This window comes from Olea europaea, chromosome 12 (assembly GCF_002742605.1).
Source record: "Olea europaea var. sylvestris chromosome 12, O_europaea_v1, whole genome shotgun sequence".
NCBI lineage: Eukaryota > Viridiplantae > Streptophyta > Magnoliopsida > Lamiales > Oleaceae > Olea > Olea europaea.
This window is the reverse complement of record NC_036248.1, coordinates 1,593,425-1,614,726: the sequence shown is the minus strand read 5'-3', so window position 1 is coordinate 1,614,726 and position 21,302 is coordinate 1,593,425.

The window sequence follows — 21,302 nt, the reverse complement described above, 5'->3', positions numbered from 1 at the left end:
GACAAGATGATCCTTGATCACGAGCTAAAGCCCACCACCACTCTTCTATATGGATTTATCGGAGATAGTATCACTCAGAGAGGAAAGATAACATTGGTGGTAGAGATGGAAGAGTCCCCCAAACCACCATGAACTTCATGGAATTCCTTATTATAGACAGTCAGTCGGCCTACCACAGAGTCTTGGATAGACCAGCCCTAAAGGAGTTGGGAGCGGTCACTTCTATCCACCACTTATGCATGAAACTCCCAACTGAGAATGGGGTGATAACAGTGAAAGGTGACCAAAGAGGATCAAAAGAGTGCTACCTGAGCTCCATCAGAAAGGTCGAGCCCCGAGACGTACATGCCATCCTGACTGATGTGGATATGGTAGAAGTCCCAAGTGAGGCCCTCCCAAACGAGAGGATGTTGACATGATCGATGTACCTCCCGAGCAAGAAGAACTCTCCATGATCGATGAGATCGATCCCCGTATGATTGAGCATGAACCCCAAGCAACTCCGGTTGAGGAACTAGAAAGCTTCCCGGTCAACATCGTAACCCCGCGAAGGTGTTGAAAGTGGGCGTAGGCCTGAGCAACGACGTGAAAGAGAAATTGAAAGACTTTTTGTGCAATAACCTTGGCATCTTTGCTTGGAGGCATGAGGACATGGTGGGCATAGACCCCAAGGTCAGCTGCCACCACTTAAAAATAGATCATAAGGTTCCCCTGCACCGACAGAAGAGAAGACCTCTCAACCCAGAAAGATATGAGGCTCTGAGTGAAGAAGTGCAGAAGCTAATCGAGAATTGCTTCATCAGAGAGATCATCTACCCACAGTGGGTCTCCAACCTAGTGCTAGTCAAGAAGCACAATGGGAAGTGGAGGGTATGTATTGACTTTACCAATCTCAATAAGGTATGCCCCAAAGATAGCTTTCCACTTTCGAGAATTGATCAATTGGTAGATTCCACCATCGAGCATGAGCTCTGAGCTTCATGGATGCCTACTCTGGCTACAACCAAATATCCATGTACCCATCCAATGAGGAGAACACTTCCTTTATCACTGACAGAGGCCTTTACTGCTACAAGATGATGTCCTTCGGGTTAAAAAACGCCGAGGCCACCTATCAAAGGCTTGTCGAAAAAATGTTTGTAGACCTTATCGGCAAGACAATGAAAGTGTACATTGATGACATGCTTGTGAAAAGCCTGAAGACGGACGACCATGTGACACACTTGAATCACACTTTTCAAATCATCAAGAAGTACAGGATGAAGCTCAACCCCCTCAAGTGCGCTTTTGGCGTTGCCTCTGGCAAGTTCCTGGGTACATGATCAACCAAAGAGGAATCGAAGCCAACCCCGAAAATATCAATGCCTTACTCGGGATGAGACACCCTAGAAACCTAAGGAAGTCCAAAGCCTAACGGGATGAGTGGTAGCCCTTAGTCGCTTTGTCTCCAAGGCCACCAATAAATGCCTCCCGTTCTTCAAGGTATTGAAAGCCAGGAAGAAATTTGAATGAAATGAGGAATGTGATGAGGCCTTCTAGGGCCTGAAAAGGCATCTAAAGCAGGCCCCCTCCTCTCTAAACTAAAGCCCGACGATATCCTCCAGCTATACCTTACCGTTTCCAACGAGGCCATCAGTGCAGTCCTGAACCGAGAGGAAGGAGCTACCCAACTCCTAGTGTACTATACCAGCAAGGCATTCCTATCTACAGAAACTCGCTATCCCGACATGGAAAAACTAGGCTTATCCTTGATCACAGCTTCTAGAAAGCTGAGGCCCTACTTCTAGGCATACACCATTCATGTGCTAACTAACTTCCCTTTGAGGCAAGTGCTATAGAAGCCAGATGTCTCAGGAAGACTGTTGAAATTGGCAGTGGAGCTAAGTGAATTCGACATTGTCTTTAAAATAAGGGCAGCCATCAAGGGCCAAGCTTTAGCTGATTTTGTAGCAGAGTTTTCCAATGTACCAGAGGTGGAAGAAGTTATGGAACCTGTTGAGTCCCCCCATGTGGAACTTGTTTGTGGACGGTTTGGCTGGAGACACAGGTTCGGGAGCCTAGAAGGTCACAAATTGAACTCAACTGTGAGGTTCGGATTTAAGGCCACCAACAACGTTGATGAATATGAGGCACTCCTTACAGGCCTCAGATTAGCCAAAGAGATGCAAGTAATGAGGCTACGTATCAATAGTGACTCCCAGTTGGTGGTAGGCCAAGTGAATAACAGTTTTTCAGCTAGGGATAAAACCATGGTCTCCTACTTGAAGATGGTGATGAACCTCCTCCCATCTTTTGAAAAATTCAAAATAATGCAAATATCTCACCTCAAGAACACACATGCAAATGCTCTCTCCAAACTCGCGAGCAGCAGAGATTCCGAACTACTTGCTGTAGTACCAATTGAGCACCTCCCCACATCGTCTACCAAGGCCTCTGAGGTGCTGTGGGTCGAAGGAACCCCCACCTGGATGCAACCAATCATAGCCTACCTAAAGAACCATGTCCTGCCTACTGACAAAGATGAGGCCTCCAAGATGAGGAGGAGGTCAGCTCATTTCCTCTTCGTTGATGGCGTACTCTACAAAAGAAGCTTCTCTTCCCACTTCTTCACTGCGTAGGGGGAGACGAGGCCACTTACATTCTGAGTAAAATCCACAAAGGTGTTTGTGGCAATCATTCAGGAGGACTAGCCTTGGCACAGAAGGTACTGAGGCAAGGGTATTACTTGCCCACCTTGAAAAATGTTGCGCTTCAGTTCGTGCGCAAATGTGACAAGTGCCAATGATTCTCCCCCATTCAGATGCAACCCTTGTAAGAACTAACTGTTGTTTCCAGCCCATGACCTTTCTCCAAATGGGGCATGGATCTGATAGGTCCTATGCCTAAAGGTAGAGGAGGCACGAACTTCGCCATTGTGGCCATTGACTACTTCACGAAGTGGGTTGAGGCCGAACCGCTAGCAAAAATCACAGAAGCAAACACCTCCAAGTTCTTTTGGAAGAATATCAAATGCCAGTTCGAAATCCTCCACTCCATAGTTTCAGATAATGGAAGGTAGTTCGACAATAAAAATTCTAGGCACCTATGTGAAAATCAAGAAGTACTTCTCAACGCCTCATCATCCTCAAGCCAATGGCCAAGTTGAAGCTGTAAACAAAACGATCAAACATGTCCTTAAAAGGAAATTGGATGCATCAAAGGGAGCCTGAGTTGATGAGCTACCTCAAGTGCTTTGGGCAATCCGAACTACCACCAGAACTTCTATAGGAGAAACTCCTTTCCTCATGGCCTATAGAACCGAAGCCATGAGCCTAGTCGAGGTCGGCCTACCATCACCGCGTCGTCTGCATTTCAGCGAAATATCTAATGACAAGTTGCGAAGGTTCAACCTCGACTTCATTGCTGAAAGAAGAGATGATTCCTAGCTGAGGCTCGCCGCTTACCAAATGAAAATGACCAAATACTTCAATTCTAAGGTGAAGAAGAGGTCCTTCTGAATCAATGAACTGGTCCTTAGGAGAGTCTTTCTCTCCTCCAAAGGACCTGGAAAAGGTACCATGGGCCCAAACTGGGAAGTCCCTTATAGAGTTAAAGATGAACTTCGACCCAGCACCTACAGAATTGAAGATATGGATGGTGATAAGTGTGTTTTTACACACTTATTTAGCTCACAAACATGACTTAAACATGGACAAAGTAGTTGAATTGTGACTTAATCTTGTTAAATTCATGCAATGTAGGTGTTTCTATGGAAAAGATGGAATTCAGAAAAAGAGAGTCGAAGAAGGACCAAAACGGAACAAAGCGATAGTTCGGGGACCAAAGGTGCAAATATTGGAAAGTTGAGCTAAAGTGCAGAATTAGAATGAAAATATACCGAGTATGAGATTAAGGACGATACAAAACGATTGGAGGAAGAAAGAAGTAACATTGGACTGAATTAAAGAAAAGTGAAAAATGAAGGACTAAATTGCAATTAATCAAAAGATGAGCCGAGCAAATGATCAAGGAATTGATTGACCCAAACATCAATTAGGAGTCAATATTTGATAATGGAACAAAGGAAAGAAAGAAAAGAAAAAACGGAGTTTAGGGACCAAAATTACGAGGTTGTAACTTTACAACCTTGCGGCCGCATGCAACAACACCATGTGGCCGCACATGGTGGTGCAGGGTTTTCATTGAGGAGAAAAACACCATGCGGCCGCATGGCCTTATTTTCGAAAAAAAAATCTGAACTTCCGTTTTTAATTGAAATCTTTCGGGGCTCCGTGAGGACATGATATAAAAGCCAAAATTCATCAAAATTAGGGTAGAACGTCCAGGGAAAAGAAAAATACAACGTTTGGAGGCAAGGAACACGAACTTGAAGCCGATTTCACAAGGATTCAAAGGGGTTTTCAAGGTTTTATTCAAGATTTCAGATTTCAAGAACTTTCAAGGGGTGTTCTTCTTTCTATTCATTAATTTCGTTTTGTTTTCTGTAATTATGAATCTTCTAGGCTAGGTTTTCAATTACTAGGTGATCGATGAACCATTGTTTGTTATTTTAATTCTATATTTCATGAATTTAATATAAAGATTCGTTTGGATAATTTGATTGATTTACATGCATTAATTTTCTTCCGCAATTAGTGGCCAATGATTGTGTGAGTGTTGATGAATTATTTCTTACATTCGAGAGAAGTGGAATAGGTTCGATAAGGTGTAAATTAACATAGGGTCCGATAGGGGATAAAGATATACCCCTATGCTTTATGCAATTCTTAAATTGTTCACAAAACTACATGCATTCTTGTATGTTTGCATCATCCATAGAGATATAGGCTGGTGGGGTGCAAGAATAGGTCTAATATATATCGAGAGAGTATATTGGATAGAATTAGGAACATTGAATTGGCAAATTTTCATCGAATCATTAATTTTATGAAATTAGGGTTTTTATAACTTCAATTGGGGATTCGTGATCCTAGTGAGTTTAGTTTGATTCATTTTAATAAATTAGTTTTTAAATTTACTTAATTTCACTTACTTGAGTGTTTGAATCATTTAATTAGAGAAATTTCGAAATTAGGGTTTTCAATAAAATCAGGATTTTTAGTTGAAATTAGGGCTTTTTGCATTTAGACCATATTTTCACTCAATTAGATTCGTTAAGGCTAGGTTACATAGAATTGAACTACTCAATCTCTGAGGGACGATATTCGGACTTTTAAAAAATCCACTTTATTACTTGTTATGAATCGTACACTTGCGATAGTTTTAAATCGAAAGAATTATTTCGTAAACAAGTTTTTGGCGCCGTTGCCGAGGATTGAGTATTCGTTTAATTTTATTCAATTTAGCACTAATTCGAACTTTTTATATTTAATTTATTTTAGTTCATTTTATTTTATTGTTATTTAGTTTTATTACATAAGTGCATATTTTAGTTACTTAAGTCTTTAAATTGAATCCTATTGCAGAAGTGCATGCCAAGATCTGTTGAAGGAGATCTAATACCAACCGACCCAGAGATCGAACGAAGCTTCAGAAGAAGGCAGAAAGAAAACAGAGCAGCGAGAAATCAGATGGAGAACATACAATACAATCCTGTTGTACAAGCCAATGAAAGTGGGGAAGAAGATGAAGGAAACATGCTCGTTGGAGAGTTCATGACCCCTCAAATCATTCAAAGCCAATCCAGCATTGTATATCCACCATTCGGGCAGCCAAATTTTCAGTTGAAGACAAATGTGATACAACTGTTCCAGAACGAGCATCAGTTTTATGGAAGAGTTGAAAAGAACCCGCACACGCACGTCTCGCGCTTCTTAGAGATGTGCCAGCACTTCAGATATCAAGGAATCTCTAACGACGCCATAAGATTAAGACTGTTTCCACATACTTTGCGGGACAAGGCGATTGAATGGCTTGATTCTCAGCCGATAGCCAGCATTACTACCTGGAATGACCTAGCTCAGAAGTTCTGTACTAAGTTCTTCCCACCGGCCAAGATTGCAAAGCTAAAGCACGACATATCTATCTTCAGGCAAGGTGAATCTGAAAATTTTGATGAGACTTGGAACAGATTCAAAAATCTACTAAGGAAGTGTCCACACCATAAGATTAGCAAGGGACTTCAGGTCCAATATTTCTATGTAGGACTACTTCCAGCTTTCAAGAGCATGTTCGAATCTTCAGCTAATGGGTCATTGTCCACAAAAACAATTGATGAAGCATTGAAGTTATATGAGACAATGACTACAACCTCAGCAATGTGGATCATGGAATGAGCAGTACCAAAGAAGACACCAGGAGTTTATGAAGTGGATGTATATTCAGCATTATCTACCAAGATTGACTCCTTATTTCACAAGGTGGAAAACATTACCCAGTTAGCTAATGCAGCACAGACAAAGAAGGCAAATTGTGAAAAATGTGGAGCTGAACATGTGACAGCAGAATGCCCAATTTTGACACAAGGAAAAGAGCAAGCAGATTTTGCTCAATGGGACAACGCCAGCAGAATAATGTGTATGGAGAGACCTTCAACCCAAGCTAGAAAAAGTACCCCAACTTTTCTTGGAGCAACCAAAATCAGAACAGGCCACAAGGGCAATACCAACAGCAAGAGAAGAAGCCTCAATTGGAAGAAATGTTCAGCAAATTCATGGAACGAACCAACCAATATATGGAGGCGAACAACCAATTCATGAAGGAGATAGAAGCCACGCTTCAGGACCAGAATGCGGCCATAAAGAATTTGGAAACTCAGATGGGACAGATGGTAGTTGCATTAATAGGTAGAGCACCAGGCAGCCTGCCAAGTAACACAGAAGTCAATCCGAAAGAGCATGCAAAGGCTATAACAATGAGAAGTGGGGTGGAATTGTCTGAGAGACAAGTGAATAATCCCGTGGCAAATAGAGAACAGGTGTCTCCTAAAGTAGAAGAGAATTTGGAGCAAGAAGAACAGACAGAAGAGCCAACACTGAGAGCAAATAAAGGAAACTCAAGGGATAAAGAAATTGTAGCTGTGAACCCCTATGAGCCACCCATACCGTTCCCACAGAGGTTGAAGAAGCAAAAGATGGAACAACAATACAAGAAGTTTCTCGAGGTCTTCAAGAAGCTCCATATCAATGTCCCATTCGCTGAAGCACTGGTTCAGATGCCTAGCTATGCAAAATTCCTGAAAGATCCTATCAAACAAAAGGAAGCTAGGAGATCATGAGACAGTTATGCTAATAGAGGAGTGCAGTACCAGGATTCAGAAAAAGCTCCCGCAAAAATTGAAAGATCCAGGGAGTTTCACTTTCCCTTGTACCATTGGTGAATTTTATTTTGATAAAGCTTTATGTGATCTTGGTGCAAGTATTAACTTAATGCCATTGTCTGTTTTCAGGAAATTAGGATTGGGAGAAGCTAAAGCTACCACGGTGACCTTACAGCTGGCTGACAGATCATTAACACATCCACGAGGAATAATTGAAGACGTGTTGGTTAAAGTGGAGAAGTTCATATTCCCAGCAGACTTTCTAATTCTAGATATGGAAGAAGATAAAGATGTTCCTTTAATAATGGGCAGACCATTCTTAGCCACAGGCAGAGCTTTGATCGACGTTCAGAATGGGCAGTTGATACTGAGATTGGGAGAAGAACAGGTTTCATTCAATGTCTTCAAGGCCATGAAACTACCAATAGAGACCGACAAATGTTTCAGGGTTGACATGATTGATAAAATGATTGAAGAGTCATTTACACTGCAAAACCCATCAGATGCATTGGAGGCCTGCATTGCATATTTTAAATCCACGAATTCTGATTCTGAAGACATAGAAATGTATGCAAGATTTTTGGAGTCCAACCCACCTTACATGCGGAAACGATACTTTGAGGAGCTTGGGACAGGGCCAGAGAAATCACAGCCATCTATTCTGAAGCCACCAAAATTGGAACTTAAGCAGCTGTCCCCACACTTAAGATATGCATATTTGGGGGAGTCCAATACACTTCCAGTTATAATTTCAAACATGGTTAGTGAAGTGGAGGAGGAAAAACTTCTTAGGGTGCTTCAAAATAACAAGCAAGCAATTGGGTGGACCATAGCTGATATCAAAGAGATCAGCCCTTCCTTATGTATGCATAAAATTCTCATGGAGGAGAATTTTTGACCAACAGTTGAAAGTCAAAGAAGGCTAAACCCAAACATGAAGGAGGTAGTAAGAGCTGAGGTGATCAAACTTCTGGATGCTGGAATAATCTCCCGATATCAGATAGTAAATGGACTAGTCCAGTGCAAGTTGTACCCAAGAAAGGAGGAATTACAGTGGTTCAGAATGAAAAGAACGATTGATTCCGACAAGGACAGTAACAGGGTAGAGAGTTTGCATTGATTACCACAAACTAAACACCGCTACAAGGAAGGATCATTTTCCTCTTCCGTTTATAGATCAGATGTTGAAGAGATTGGCGGGTCATTCCCACTACTGCTTTCTGGATGGGTATTCGAGTTATAATCAGATACCAGTGGCACCGGATGATCAGGAGAAGACCACCTTCACATGCCCCTATGGCATCTTTGCATACCGAAAAATGCCATTTGGACTTTGCAACGCTCCTGCCACATTTGAGCGATGCATGATGGCGATTTTCTCAGATATGGTAGAGAAATTCATTGAAATCTTTATGGATGACTTCTCGGTCTCTGGGACCTCATTTGATGAGTGTTTGGATCACTTGAATTTGGTTTTGCAAAGATGCAGAGAAACGAACTTAGTATTGAACTGGGAGAAATATCATTTCATGGTTCAAGAGGGAATAGTCTTGGGACATAGAGTATCGGCAAAGGGGATAGAGGTGGATAAGGCAAAAATTCAGGTTATTGAGAAATTACCACCACCTACATCAGTAAAAGGAGTTCGAAGTTTCCTTGGGCATGCAGGGTTTTACAGGAGGTTTATAAAGGACTTCTCCAAAATCACCAAGCCTCTGTCCAACTTACTAATGAAAGAGGTATCTTTTGAGTTTGATGAGGAATGCTTGATAGCGTTCAATACTTTGAAGGAAAAACTCACAACATGGCCTGTGATTGTGTCACCTAATTGGGATTTGCCCTTTGAACTAATGTGCGACGCGAGTGATCATGCAGTTGGTGCGGTATTGGGACAAAGAAAGAATAAAATCTTTCATGTGATATACTATGCAAGTAGAACTTTGAACGACGCCCAAATCAACTATGCTATTACCGAGAAGGAATTGTTAGCTGTGGTTTATGCATTCGATAAGTTCAGATCGTATCTTGTTAGGTCTAAGGTTATCGTCTACACAGATCATGCCGCTCTGAAGTATCTTATGACAAAGAAGGATGCTAAGCCGAGGTTGATCCATTGGATATTGTTGTTGCAGGAGTTCGATATTGAGATCAAGGATAAGAAGGGCAGTGAAAATGTGGTAGCCGATCACCTATCAAGATTGAAACGGGATGAACCTGAGATGTTAGTTGACATCAATGAAATCTTTCTAGATGAGCAAATTTTTGGAGTAGAAATAGTCCCATGGTACGCTGATATCGTTAACTACCTTGCTAAGTCCATCTCGCCACCAGACTATTCTAGCCATCAAAGAAAGAAGTTCTTCACAGAGCTGAAGTATTACTTTTGGGAAGATCCCATTCTCAACAGAAGAGGCGCAGATCAGATAATCAGTAGATGTATTCCTGAAGATGAAGTACTTGAGATTCTAGAACATTTTCACTCTTCTGCATATGCTGGACATTTTGGAGCTCCAAAGACTGCTGCAAAGGTACTACAGTCGGGTTTCTATTGGCCTACTTTATTCAGAGACACGTTCGAGTATGTGAAGAGATGCGATAAATGTCAACGAACTGAAAATATCTCAAGAAAAAATGAGGTGCCACTAAATTACATCTTGGAGGTTGAAATATTTGATGTATGGGGAATAGACTTCATGGGACCTTTTCCCCCATCGTACTCAAATCAATATATTTTGGTGGCTGTTGACTATGTCTCTAAGTGGGTGGAAGCTGTTGCATTGCCTACTAACGATGCGAAAGTGGTGATAGAGTTCTTGAAGAAGTACATATTTACAAGATATGGTACACCAAGGGCAATAATAAGTGATGGAGGCAAACACTTCATAAATCGTCAATTAGAGCAGCTGTTGAACAAATATGGGGTGAAACATAAAGTAGCAACTCCATATCATCCACAAACCAATGGGCAAGTTGAAGTTTCGAACAGGCAATTAAAGAGAATACTGGAAGTTACAGTGAACTCATCCCGAAAAGATTGGTCTAAGAAGCTTGACGATGCACTGTGGGCTTACAGAACAACATTTAAGACACCAATAGGAATGTCTCCATACCGCCTGGTTTTTGGGAAAGTGTGTCATCTACCATTGGAGTTGGAGCATCGAGCATATTGGGCTATGAAACATTTGAATATGGATCTCAAGGCTGCTGGTGAAAAATGACTGCTGCAACTTAATGAATTAGATGAGATGAGAATGGAAGCTTATGAGAACTCAAAGTTGATCAAAGAGCTCACCAAGAGATGGCATGATTTAAATATTCAGAGGAAAGAGTTTGAAGTTGGGCAGAAAGTATTATTGTACAATTCTAGACTCAAACTCTTCCCAGGAAAGCTAAGAACAAGGTGGTCGGGTCCCAATACCATAACTAAGGTGATGCAATACGAGGCTATTGAAGTGAGTCACGAGACCAAAGGTACTTTCATCGTCAATGGGCAAAGATTGAAACACTATTGGGGCTGTAATTTCCCTAAGCAGAAGTCCACTTTGCAACTCAACAACCCAACATGAAGAAGATGCAGGAAAGTCGAGCTATCGACTATAAACTAGCGCTGGGTGGGAGGCAACTCACTGTATCCTTTAATTTATTTTATTGCATTTGTTTTGGAATTTGTTTACATTTCGTATGTTTTATTAGGTCATCGATCATTCACGCATGATAGTCTAGGCACTACACGTTTATAGTTGCATGAGTCGGGGTTAAAGAAAATGTTTGGGTGTTTGAGTGTGAAGTAAAGAATTTCGGGGTTCAAAGTCGTTCGTTTTATTTTTCGAGATGTTTTTCAAAAAAAAAAATTTATGTAGAGTCGAGTCAATTTTGAATTTGAAAACAAATGTAGGGGGATTTTTTTTTCATCGTGTGTTGGGGGTTAAAATTATAAGTTTGTTTTTTAAAAAAAAAATAATAAATAAATAAATTTTTTGGGTTTTGTCCATGTGGCCGCATGGACCCTAATCGAAGTTAAGTGGGGGAAGACCAATTACACCATGCGGTCGCATGGTGTAACACCATGTGGCTGCATGGCGTAAAAGTGACGGGTTTTAAACCCGTCACTTGCTAAACCAACCCATTTCCCCCAATATCAATCAGCACACGAATTTCTCATCCCAAATTCCACCTTCACACATAACATAAATCACCAACACACTTATCTAATCCCGACACCACACGACACTACTCACATCATTGGCATACATTCTCAAGAATTTTGGAGTAAAGGTTCCACTTTCCTTCCACAAAGATCTCAAGGTATGAAATTGAATTTCTATGCAAAGTTTAAATTTCTTCTTTGATTTCATGACATTTTTGAATTGGGTAAGTGGTGAATTGTGATTGAATTGTGATTTGTGGACTAGCCCTAAGTGTAAATCAAAAACAAAGTGAAGGAAATTTTCAATGCACACAACGTGTTCGATTAAATGTCAGTGAGACATATGATTCTACATTTTGAACTTTTCATTTGTATGATGATTTACATTGTTAATGTGAGGCGTACTAGTCGAGAAATCTCTTGGAAATTCATTGGAAAACGTTAGCATCACATATATGTGCACAAAACCACATAAATTGCCAAATCATGTCAACTCACGTCACTAACTTCGTCCATGTATTTTCCTAACCAAACGACCTCCGATTGTAGTGAAATTTGGATATATGCTAGACCACAATGAGTACTTTCATATGCCCAGACCTTGTCTGGGAAAATTTTAATATTTCTCGATGATGCTCGGGGCTGAAGTTGGTCACTTGATCTGGGTCGAATTTTCAAAAAAAATGCATGTTAGAGCCATATTTTTGAGTTTTTCCCATTAATGCAATATTGATGTTACATTGAATTCCATGCATTGAATATTGCACATATTTTGAAGAAAGTTTGGGGGATTTGTGCTTGACATTGATATTCTTCATTGTTTTCTTATTTCACGAACTTGATACACTTCGTTCCTTATTTGTGTAGGATGCCGCCGAAGAGAACATCAAAAGGTAAAGAAAAAGTTGGTTCCTCCTCCGGCATAGCCCGCACCAGAGAGCTAGTAGGAGGAGTGCGAAGATTTCGTGATGCCGAAACATTAGCTCGATATGAGAACATAATACGCCATTGGGGCATGATACCAGAGAGACAGGTCCGATTAGATGATTTTCATGGTTTTGAGTTGCCAAATCTGATACAAATTTGTGGATGGGAGAAGATTGCAGAAAAGCCACACCCGATTTATGAAAGTTTAGTCCGTGAATTTTATGCAAACTTCAATAGTGAAATTGAGACTCCGGGTTCTGAACACTTACACCGGACATGGGTACGAGGTAAGTGGATAATGTTCTTCCCAGTCGTCATTCATGACTTTTACAATCTTAATTTGGACAATGTGGTCCCGATTCCCGCTCAATTCAATTGGAATGAAGTGAGGGAGGTTCTCTTGGGAAGAGAGAATGCTTGGCCCCTACCCACTGCAGAGTGGCATCAAATTGAGCTTACTCCCTCCATAGCCATCCTTTGGGTCTTCATGTGCCATAACATCGAACCCACATCACATCGGACAACTTTCACGGATCAAACTGTTGGGTTCATATATCATTTAGTCCGAGGATGCAAAGTTGATTTGGCTACTCTTATTTTTGACTAGATACAAAATTTGGGAACTTGGGGAGATAGGCGATCTTCGATGATTTTCCCTAGTCTGATTAGCGGGATATGTCTTACTGCCGGTGTTACAGTTGAGGCAGGGGAGATGCCTGAGAAATCAAGCCCGTTGATAAAGCTCACCACATTTGAAGCTCAGGAATGAGCTAGGGTAAGGAAGAGAGAACAAGAAAGACTTGAGCAGCAAAGATAAAATGCGCAGGAAGAAGGACAAGCTACTGAAGATTTGCACTTACCACAAGCCCCACCACAACCAGTTGAGATGGATTTGCAGCTACTTCGACAGATATTTGCCACAGCCACTGGAACTAGCAGAGACATACAAAACCTCCAGCAGAGGTTCGAGACAATGACCACCACTGTTAAAAAAGTGCAGAGAGACCTCTACTCCTCCCGAGACTACACAAGAGGTGCTTTGAATGAAGCCACAACTGCGAGAAGGGAATTAGAGACTATGAATGGTAGGTTGAACATGTACGCTAGGAGAATGGATGTCATACAGTGGCGTGTGAACGAGACTTGGGATCGCTTGGGAAATATGGAAAGTAATCTTCAAGTCATTCAGGCCGAGCAAGCACAGCAGTCCGAGCTGTTGAGACAAGTCCTATCTCGCCTCCCACCTCCTCCTGAAGATGATGCTGCGGGTCCCAGCTTCACACCACAGCCACCGAATTGATCAGGGGAGTTTTGTTAATCTCTTATTGCCAAGTTGTGTCCATGTTTTAAATTCTGCCATTTTAACTTTACATTTTACATTGAGGACAATGTATTGTATAAGTTTGGGGGATGGTAGCATAATTTCAAACAAATATTCGGCATGTAATTATTTTGCATATTCACACTCCATCGTTAATTTTGACAAGTTTTTGCATGATGCGTGCTTGATGAGTGAATCTTTATGAACGTTTGCATGCTTGTGTGGGTTTGGTAGCCTTGCCGGCTATGATGTGATTATTGGACATGTATAAGCTAGAAACTGTGGATTTAGTGCAGGATTTAATTTGCTAATACTTGTTAATGCATTGCTTGACACTCTTTTGCACGCCACTCATGTCATGTGTTAAGCTATTGATTGGAATTTTTAGAATAAATTAGGAGAAACCTAGAATAATCCTCTATAACATTAACCCGTAATATCAATTTAAGATAGTTTGGAGATGATTGAGCCATTGTAGGAAAACATGGAGATAAGTGGGGGCTCTATGCATGAAATTATAATGTGTGGATCGTTTAAACCCGGAAGGTGAGAAATAGGTGAAAGCTTTAAGTGAGGATGGTTTTAGAAGTCAAATGTCTAGAAAAACAAAGAAGGGGCATAAAGTAAAAAGTGGAAAATTATCACTTCTCTCAAAAAGCCTTTATGACTCGAGCAAGTAAGTCCGTAAGGGTTTAAAACCTGATACCCTAAAGCCTACTGGTTTGGGAGTCATCGGCCTAAAGCTCGTTACATGGGTCATATAGAAAGTAAGAAAAAAGGAGAGTTGATAAAAAGTCATCTTATCGAGCCTTTATAACTCGAGTGAATAAGACTGCAAGGGTTTAAAACCCGGTGCCCTAAAGCCAACTGGTTTGGGAGTCATCGCCTAAAACTCGTTATATGGGTTATATAGAAAGCAAATGAGAAGATCACACACACACACAATATATATATATATTAATAAAAGCCCTCGTTGGACATTTGGTTGATAGAACTATAACCTCAATGCGAAGCAAGTAGCTTAGTTTAAACCTAAGGGTTGAAGCAATCAAAATAAGGAGAGTCTCTACTTGTTGATATGTGAACTTGTAATGGTGAAATCTATCCAAACTAAGAGATGGTAAGGATTATAATTGTTTAAACTCCTAACCTTAGAATACACCCCGAAGAAATTGTGTGAAAAGAATACATTTGGGGATTGTGTATCTCTCGAGTGACATAAGGATAAATTTGACCACTATGGGTCTGGGATAAACTAATCATAACCTTGATATGTTGGCATGAGTTCACACACGCACGTTGAGTATTGCATTTGATGAGTAAAGGTTGATTCAATTCTCGCACTCTTGATATTGTTTCTATTATTATTACTAAGTCCAATTCTGAGACACGGCAAGCTATTAAGCCATGTTTGTTTAGCATTAAGTCACTACATTTTTTGAGGACAAACAATAGTTTAAGTTTGGGGGATTCGATAAGTGTGTTTTTACACACTTATTTAGCTCACAAACATGATTTAAACATGGACAAAGTAGTTGAATTGTGACTTAATCTCGTTAAATTCATGCAATGTAGGTGTCTCTATGGAAAAGATGGAATTCAGAAGAAAAGAGCCGAAAAAGGACCAAAATGGAACAAAGCGATAGTTCGGGGACCAAAGGTCCAAATATTGGAAAGTTGATCTAAAGTGCAGAATTAGAATGAAAATATACCAAGTATGAGATTGAGGACGATACAAGACGATTGGAGGAAGAAAGAAGTAACATTGGACTGAATTAAAGAAAAGTGAAAGATGAAGGACTAAATTGCAATTAATCAAAAGATGAGCCGAGCAAATGATCAAGGAATTGATTGACCCAAACATCAATTAGGAGTCAATATTTGATAATGGAACAAAGGAAATAAATAAAAGAGAAAACGGAGTTTAGGGACCAAAATGACAAGGTTGTAACTTTACAACCATGCGGCCGCATGCAACAACACCATGTGGCCGCACATGGTGGTGCAGGGTTTTCATTGAGGAGAAAAATTGAACCATGCGGCCGCATGGCCTCATTTTCGAAAAAAAAAATCTGAACTTCCGTTTTTAATTGAAATCTTTCGGGGCTCCGTGAGGACATGATATAAAAGCCAAAATTCATCAAAATTAGGGTAGAACGTCTTGGGAAAAGAAGAATACAACTTTTGGAGGCAAGGAACACGAACTTGAAGCCAATTTCACAAGGATTCAAAGGGGTTTTCAAGGTTTTATTCAAGATTTCAGATTTCAAGAACTTTCATACGGGTGTTCTTCTTTCTATTCATTAATTTCGTTTTGTTTTCTGTAATTATGAGTCTTCTAGGCTAGGTTTTCAATTACTAGGTGATCGATGAACCGTTGTTTGTTATTTTAATTCTATATTTCATGAATTTAATATAAAGATTCGTTTGGATAATTTGATTGATTTACATGCATTAATTTTCTTCCGCAATTAGTGGCCAATGATTGTGTGAGTGTTGATGAATTATTTCTTACATTCGAGAGAAGTGGAATAGGTTCGATAAGGTGTAAATTAACATAGGGTCCGATAGGGGATAGAGTTATAACCCTATGCTTTATGCAATTCTTAAATTGTTCACAAAACTACATGCATTCTTGTATGTTTGCATCATCCATAGATATAGGCTGATGGTGTGCAAGAATAGGTCTAATATATATTGAGAGAGTATATTGAATAGAATTAGGAACATTGAATTGACAAATTTTCATCGAATCATTAATTTTATGAAATTAGGGTTTTTATAACTTCAATTGGGGATTCATGATCCTAGTGAGTTTAGTTTGATTCATTTTAATAAATTAGCTTTTAAACTTGCTTAATTTCACTTACTTGAGTGTTTGAATCATTTAATTAGAAAAATTTCGAAATTAGGGTTTTCAATAGAAATTAGGGTTTTTAGTTGAAATTAGGGTTTCTTAATTGAAATTAGGGCTTTTTGCATTTAGACCATATTTTCACTCAATTAGATTCGGTTAAGGCTAGGTTACATAGAATTGAACTACTCAATCTCTGAGGGACGATATTCGGACTTTTAAAAAATTCACTCTATTACTTGTTACGAACTGTACACTTGCGGTAGTTTTAAATCGAAAGAATTATTTCGTGAACAGATGGCAAGGCACAGCTTCGTCCATGAGACATTGATCATCTCAGAATTTACTACCAATGAATATACTACATCGCTAGAGAATCTTTCCCAGCTTATGTACTTGATTTTTAGCTTCAATAAAAAGAAATTAAATTTAGTTACGACTTTTAAGTGTGGGAGCTGGAGGAGAGGTCCTGATCCCCAAATCTGGGGTCACCTAGTCTGAACTTCGAGGCTCACCCCACGTGCCTCCTTTTGGCGAGGCTAAACGCCAAAGGGAGAAACCTCTACATGGCTGCACCATACACCATGTAGGGAAGCGTGGGGCCCTCGAAGGAGAGGTCCTGATCTCCAACTCTTGGGTCACCTCGCCTGAACTCCGAGGCTTACTCCACATGTCTCCCTTTGGCGAGGCTAAACGCCAAAGGGAGAAGACTCTACATGGTTGTACCATCCACCATGTAGGGAAGCGTGGGAGCCTCGGAGGAAAGGTCCTGATCCCCAACTCAAAGGTCACCTCGTCTGAACTCCGAGACTCACTCCACATGTCTCCCTTTGGTGAGGCTAAATGCCGAAGGGAAAAGTCCCTACACGAGTGCACCATCTATCATGTAGGGAAGCGTGGGAGCCTCGGACGAAAGGTGCTGATCCCCAACTTTGGGGTCATCTCGCCTGAAATCTGAGGCTTACTCCACATGCCTCGACGTGCACATCTCATTCACCATCACATCTCATCCAACATCAATTTACATTGAATACCTCATTCAACTTGGACATCATGGTTTATTTCAAGTGAAGGAACCTGAATGCAACCCATTAGGTCATCATTTATACAGCTTGATTATTAACTCCTCCTTAAGCTTGGTTATTTCAAGTGATGGAAGTTATGTCAAGTTCGGATTATTAACTCAAACTTATATATGTTTATTTACTGAGGTCCATGTACTTGATATTGAAAAGAAAACAGCATGTTACTAAATAGCTTTCATTAATACTAAGAATGTTACAAGAGGAGGGCCCAAGACCATTACATTGGAATAAACTAAAAGTAAACTACGCTATGCTTCCTGCACTCAAGTGCGAGGCCCAAAGTTCTCACACTTTGGCTAACCAAGGCCCGGGTGAGATCCACCACGTCGCAGCTTGTGGCATGCATCTGCCATCGATCGATCTAGAACTTAAAAAAACTTTCAGTGGCATCACGAACCTCAGCAAGCAGTGCGTCCAACAAAGTCGGTGCCAGCACCTCATCATGCCCCATCAGAAAATTAGGAGACTTCCCTTGAGTCCTAGCTGGCCTCTCCTTAGCCGCTTCCTCATCGGCTTCTGCTGCTATCCTCCTAGCAGCTTCCTCCCTGGCCTCCTTAGCCTCAGCAGTCCTCACCATTTCGACTTTCACTGCCTTCATAGCAGAGTCTAGCAGTTTCGACTGAGGAGGGGCATCCTTGCTCGAATGGAAAATTGATGTCCCAAACTTTTTGGAAGAACTGGTAACGTTAACCAACCTTCTCTTCTTATGGGAGTCTTCGGGGACCTTCTCCTTACCCCGAGGCTCCTTAGCCTTTTTCAACTCTTTGGGAGGCCTCCTCTCTTGACCCCCTAGAAGTGTCATCCTTTGACAACCTCTTCAGCTAACTTCTAACCTCCTTCGCCACACTAGAGCTCGACTTTCGCTCCTTAGAATTGAAGCCATGTCTGGGACAGGGTACTCTCTTTTCTTGAATTTATCTGCGAAGACACAATAGGTCAGTACTGTATCAAACAAGTACAAATTTGATCAATTGGATGCATTTCTTACCCTTGGAGGCCATCAGTTCGAAATCCACGAAGTATCGGCTTCGGTCAATGAGGTGGTTGAAGTGGCGAAGTTTCAAAGGCCTCTTATATATCTTCCCGATGACCTCGAACTTCCCCTTGCTGAGCTCAAACCGCGTACTGGAATTTACAAAATAAGTGGCAACAGTTAACAAAAAATTGAGAAACTTAGCAAAATGTAAACATCTCAAGCTTTGACACTCACGAGCTTCGTAGTACTGGGTCGGTACTGTGCAAGTTGCGGCCTTGTTCCCCTCAACCACTTGCCACTTTCTCCGAACCCATAACCAGGACTCCTTCCATCCCTTGATGGAAGAAGGCAGCCCCACCACAAAGGGTGCATGAGCCCCCAGGGTGTGATGTAATACCACCCCCTCGACTCGTCTTTACCTACGACGCGAGGCTAAAAAAGGGTCTGAAAGACGTGCAGAGACATGTTTTTCCCTAACGACACTTCTTTCCATAAGAAGTATGACCTCACTAGCTGGCTCTACCCATTCGGTAGAACTTGGGTCAGTGACAACATAAAATTCCTAAGCACAACCCTAAAAAAGGGGTGCAGAGGAAGACGCATACCTGTTTTGAATAGGTATTCACTTACAGCCACACATCCAGGCCTCAGAAAACAAGCCCTTTCATGGGCCTCGGGAACTAGCATCTCCACACAATGAGGGACACAATATTTCTCCCTAATTTCCTCCAACTTCTTCAAGGTTATGTTTGATGGTATTCTAGCAGCCCCCATTCTTCCTCATAATCTATAGGCTCCTCAGCCATGGCATAATACTCCACCTCGGAGCCCCCACTCAAAATAGCCCCCTCACCCAACCTAGCTATGGTCATCAATTCCCTACCCGAACTAGACTCCATATTACAAAATTTGGAAAATCGACAAAGATTGCAAAAGAAATTATTCTTGCAAGGAACACCTACAGAAACAACTAACAAACGACGAACTCCGACACGTCGGAGTTTGAAATCAGAGCAAGACTTTCGACGCCGAAAGCTTAAGAAGATTCTGAGAACACAGAAGTTTAAAGTGAAGAAGGGTTCACAATGCAAAGCTTTGGCCTTTTATAGGAAGCCAAGACGAACCCCAGCCCTCGGATGAAGGCACCATGAAATCTCAGCCCTCCAATCGTAGGTTAAATCCGAAGTGTAGAATTCAAATCGTTTTGAAACCTACGCCTCAGATTCAAACGTGCTCCTCACGCACCTCCCCAAACGCGTCCCCTTTTAGAAGCCCTAGCTATAGGCATCATTGCACATTTAATGCAGCAGCCGTACGTGCCTTGGAAGTAGCAACAGCTCGACTGCCTTTTCTTGGTAACTTGCACAAAATATCAAATCATTAGTACGAACATCGAAGACAATCAATACTTCACTCACCATCTCAGCTTCCTCTACTTCGTCACATTTTAGCTTCACAAGCCTCGATAGGTTCGATACCCTAACCGTCCTGGCTTCCTCCGCTTCGTCACATTTCAGCACCTTCACAAGCCTTGGCAACTTCAGAAGCCTCAGCATTTTCACAAGCCTCGGCATCTTCAATCCTCCCCATTGCCTCGACTTCCTCTACTTCGTCACATTTCAGCTTTACAAGTCTCAGCAGGTTCGATCCCCTCACCGCCCCGACTTCCTCTGCTCCTTCACATTTCAGCACCTTCACAAGCCTTGGCAAGGCAACTTCAGAAGCCTTAGCATTTTCACAAGCCTCGGCATCTTCACAAGCCTCGGCAGCTTCCGAAGCCTCGACAGTGACCGACTCGACAACACAACTTCATAACCTCACATGCTAATCCGAACACCAACACTTCAACTCCAACCATGATATAAATATTTATACTTGGACTTGGGGGGCTATTATTCAGGGTACAAAAATTCCACATGCTTCACCACTAAAAGTCTACGCATTACATAAATGACTATATTTTGGGCTTGGGAGACTGTTATTACGTGTTGACACACTTGACCGAACTCCTGGGGCCTAAGACCCACTTATACTGAACCACGTGACATCTTATCCAAGGCCCTAGGCCAAGACCAACATACTATAACCACCCCCATGACGTGGCCCAAGTGTCGACGCAGAAGTGAATAGCAATGTGGTCTTCTAGCCGAGGCCCCATCTTATCCGAGGCATTGAGGCTCTAAGCGGCACTCCTCCCCAAAGATCCGATCTTACACAAGGATCCTTTCTAATGGATTGATGGGACACCCATCTTAGAGTTTAAGCGTCTTGTCTTGTCAATATAGTGGCGGAGCCGCGAACTAATAAATGTGTAGTCGGCTAGGAAGTCAAATGTGATACCTATAATTTGACATGTAAACTTACGAGATAAGGCCAAGTGTACTCCCAACTAAGGGTCACGATCTAAGTTGTAATACTATAAATACTCCCCATGTATCTTTCATAAGGGTAATGCAAGATTCAACACAAGAACAAATACAATATTCTTTACATTTTACTCTCTTGCAACATACATGAATTCATACTCGCATTCTACAAACATCGATTGGTAATTATTGTACAATCTTTATGCAAACATCTCGCCGATTCTGAACGTTCTCGTCCCGCGCCTTTGAGTCGCTCCCACGCTCCCTTTTGCTATTATTTCTAGACTGTCCACGTGTCTTAGCATGTTGGACCAGGCTTACGTATACGCAGGTGGGTTGGGTATCTGTTGGCAACATATTCTGGGGTC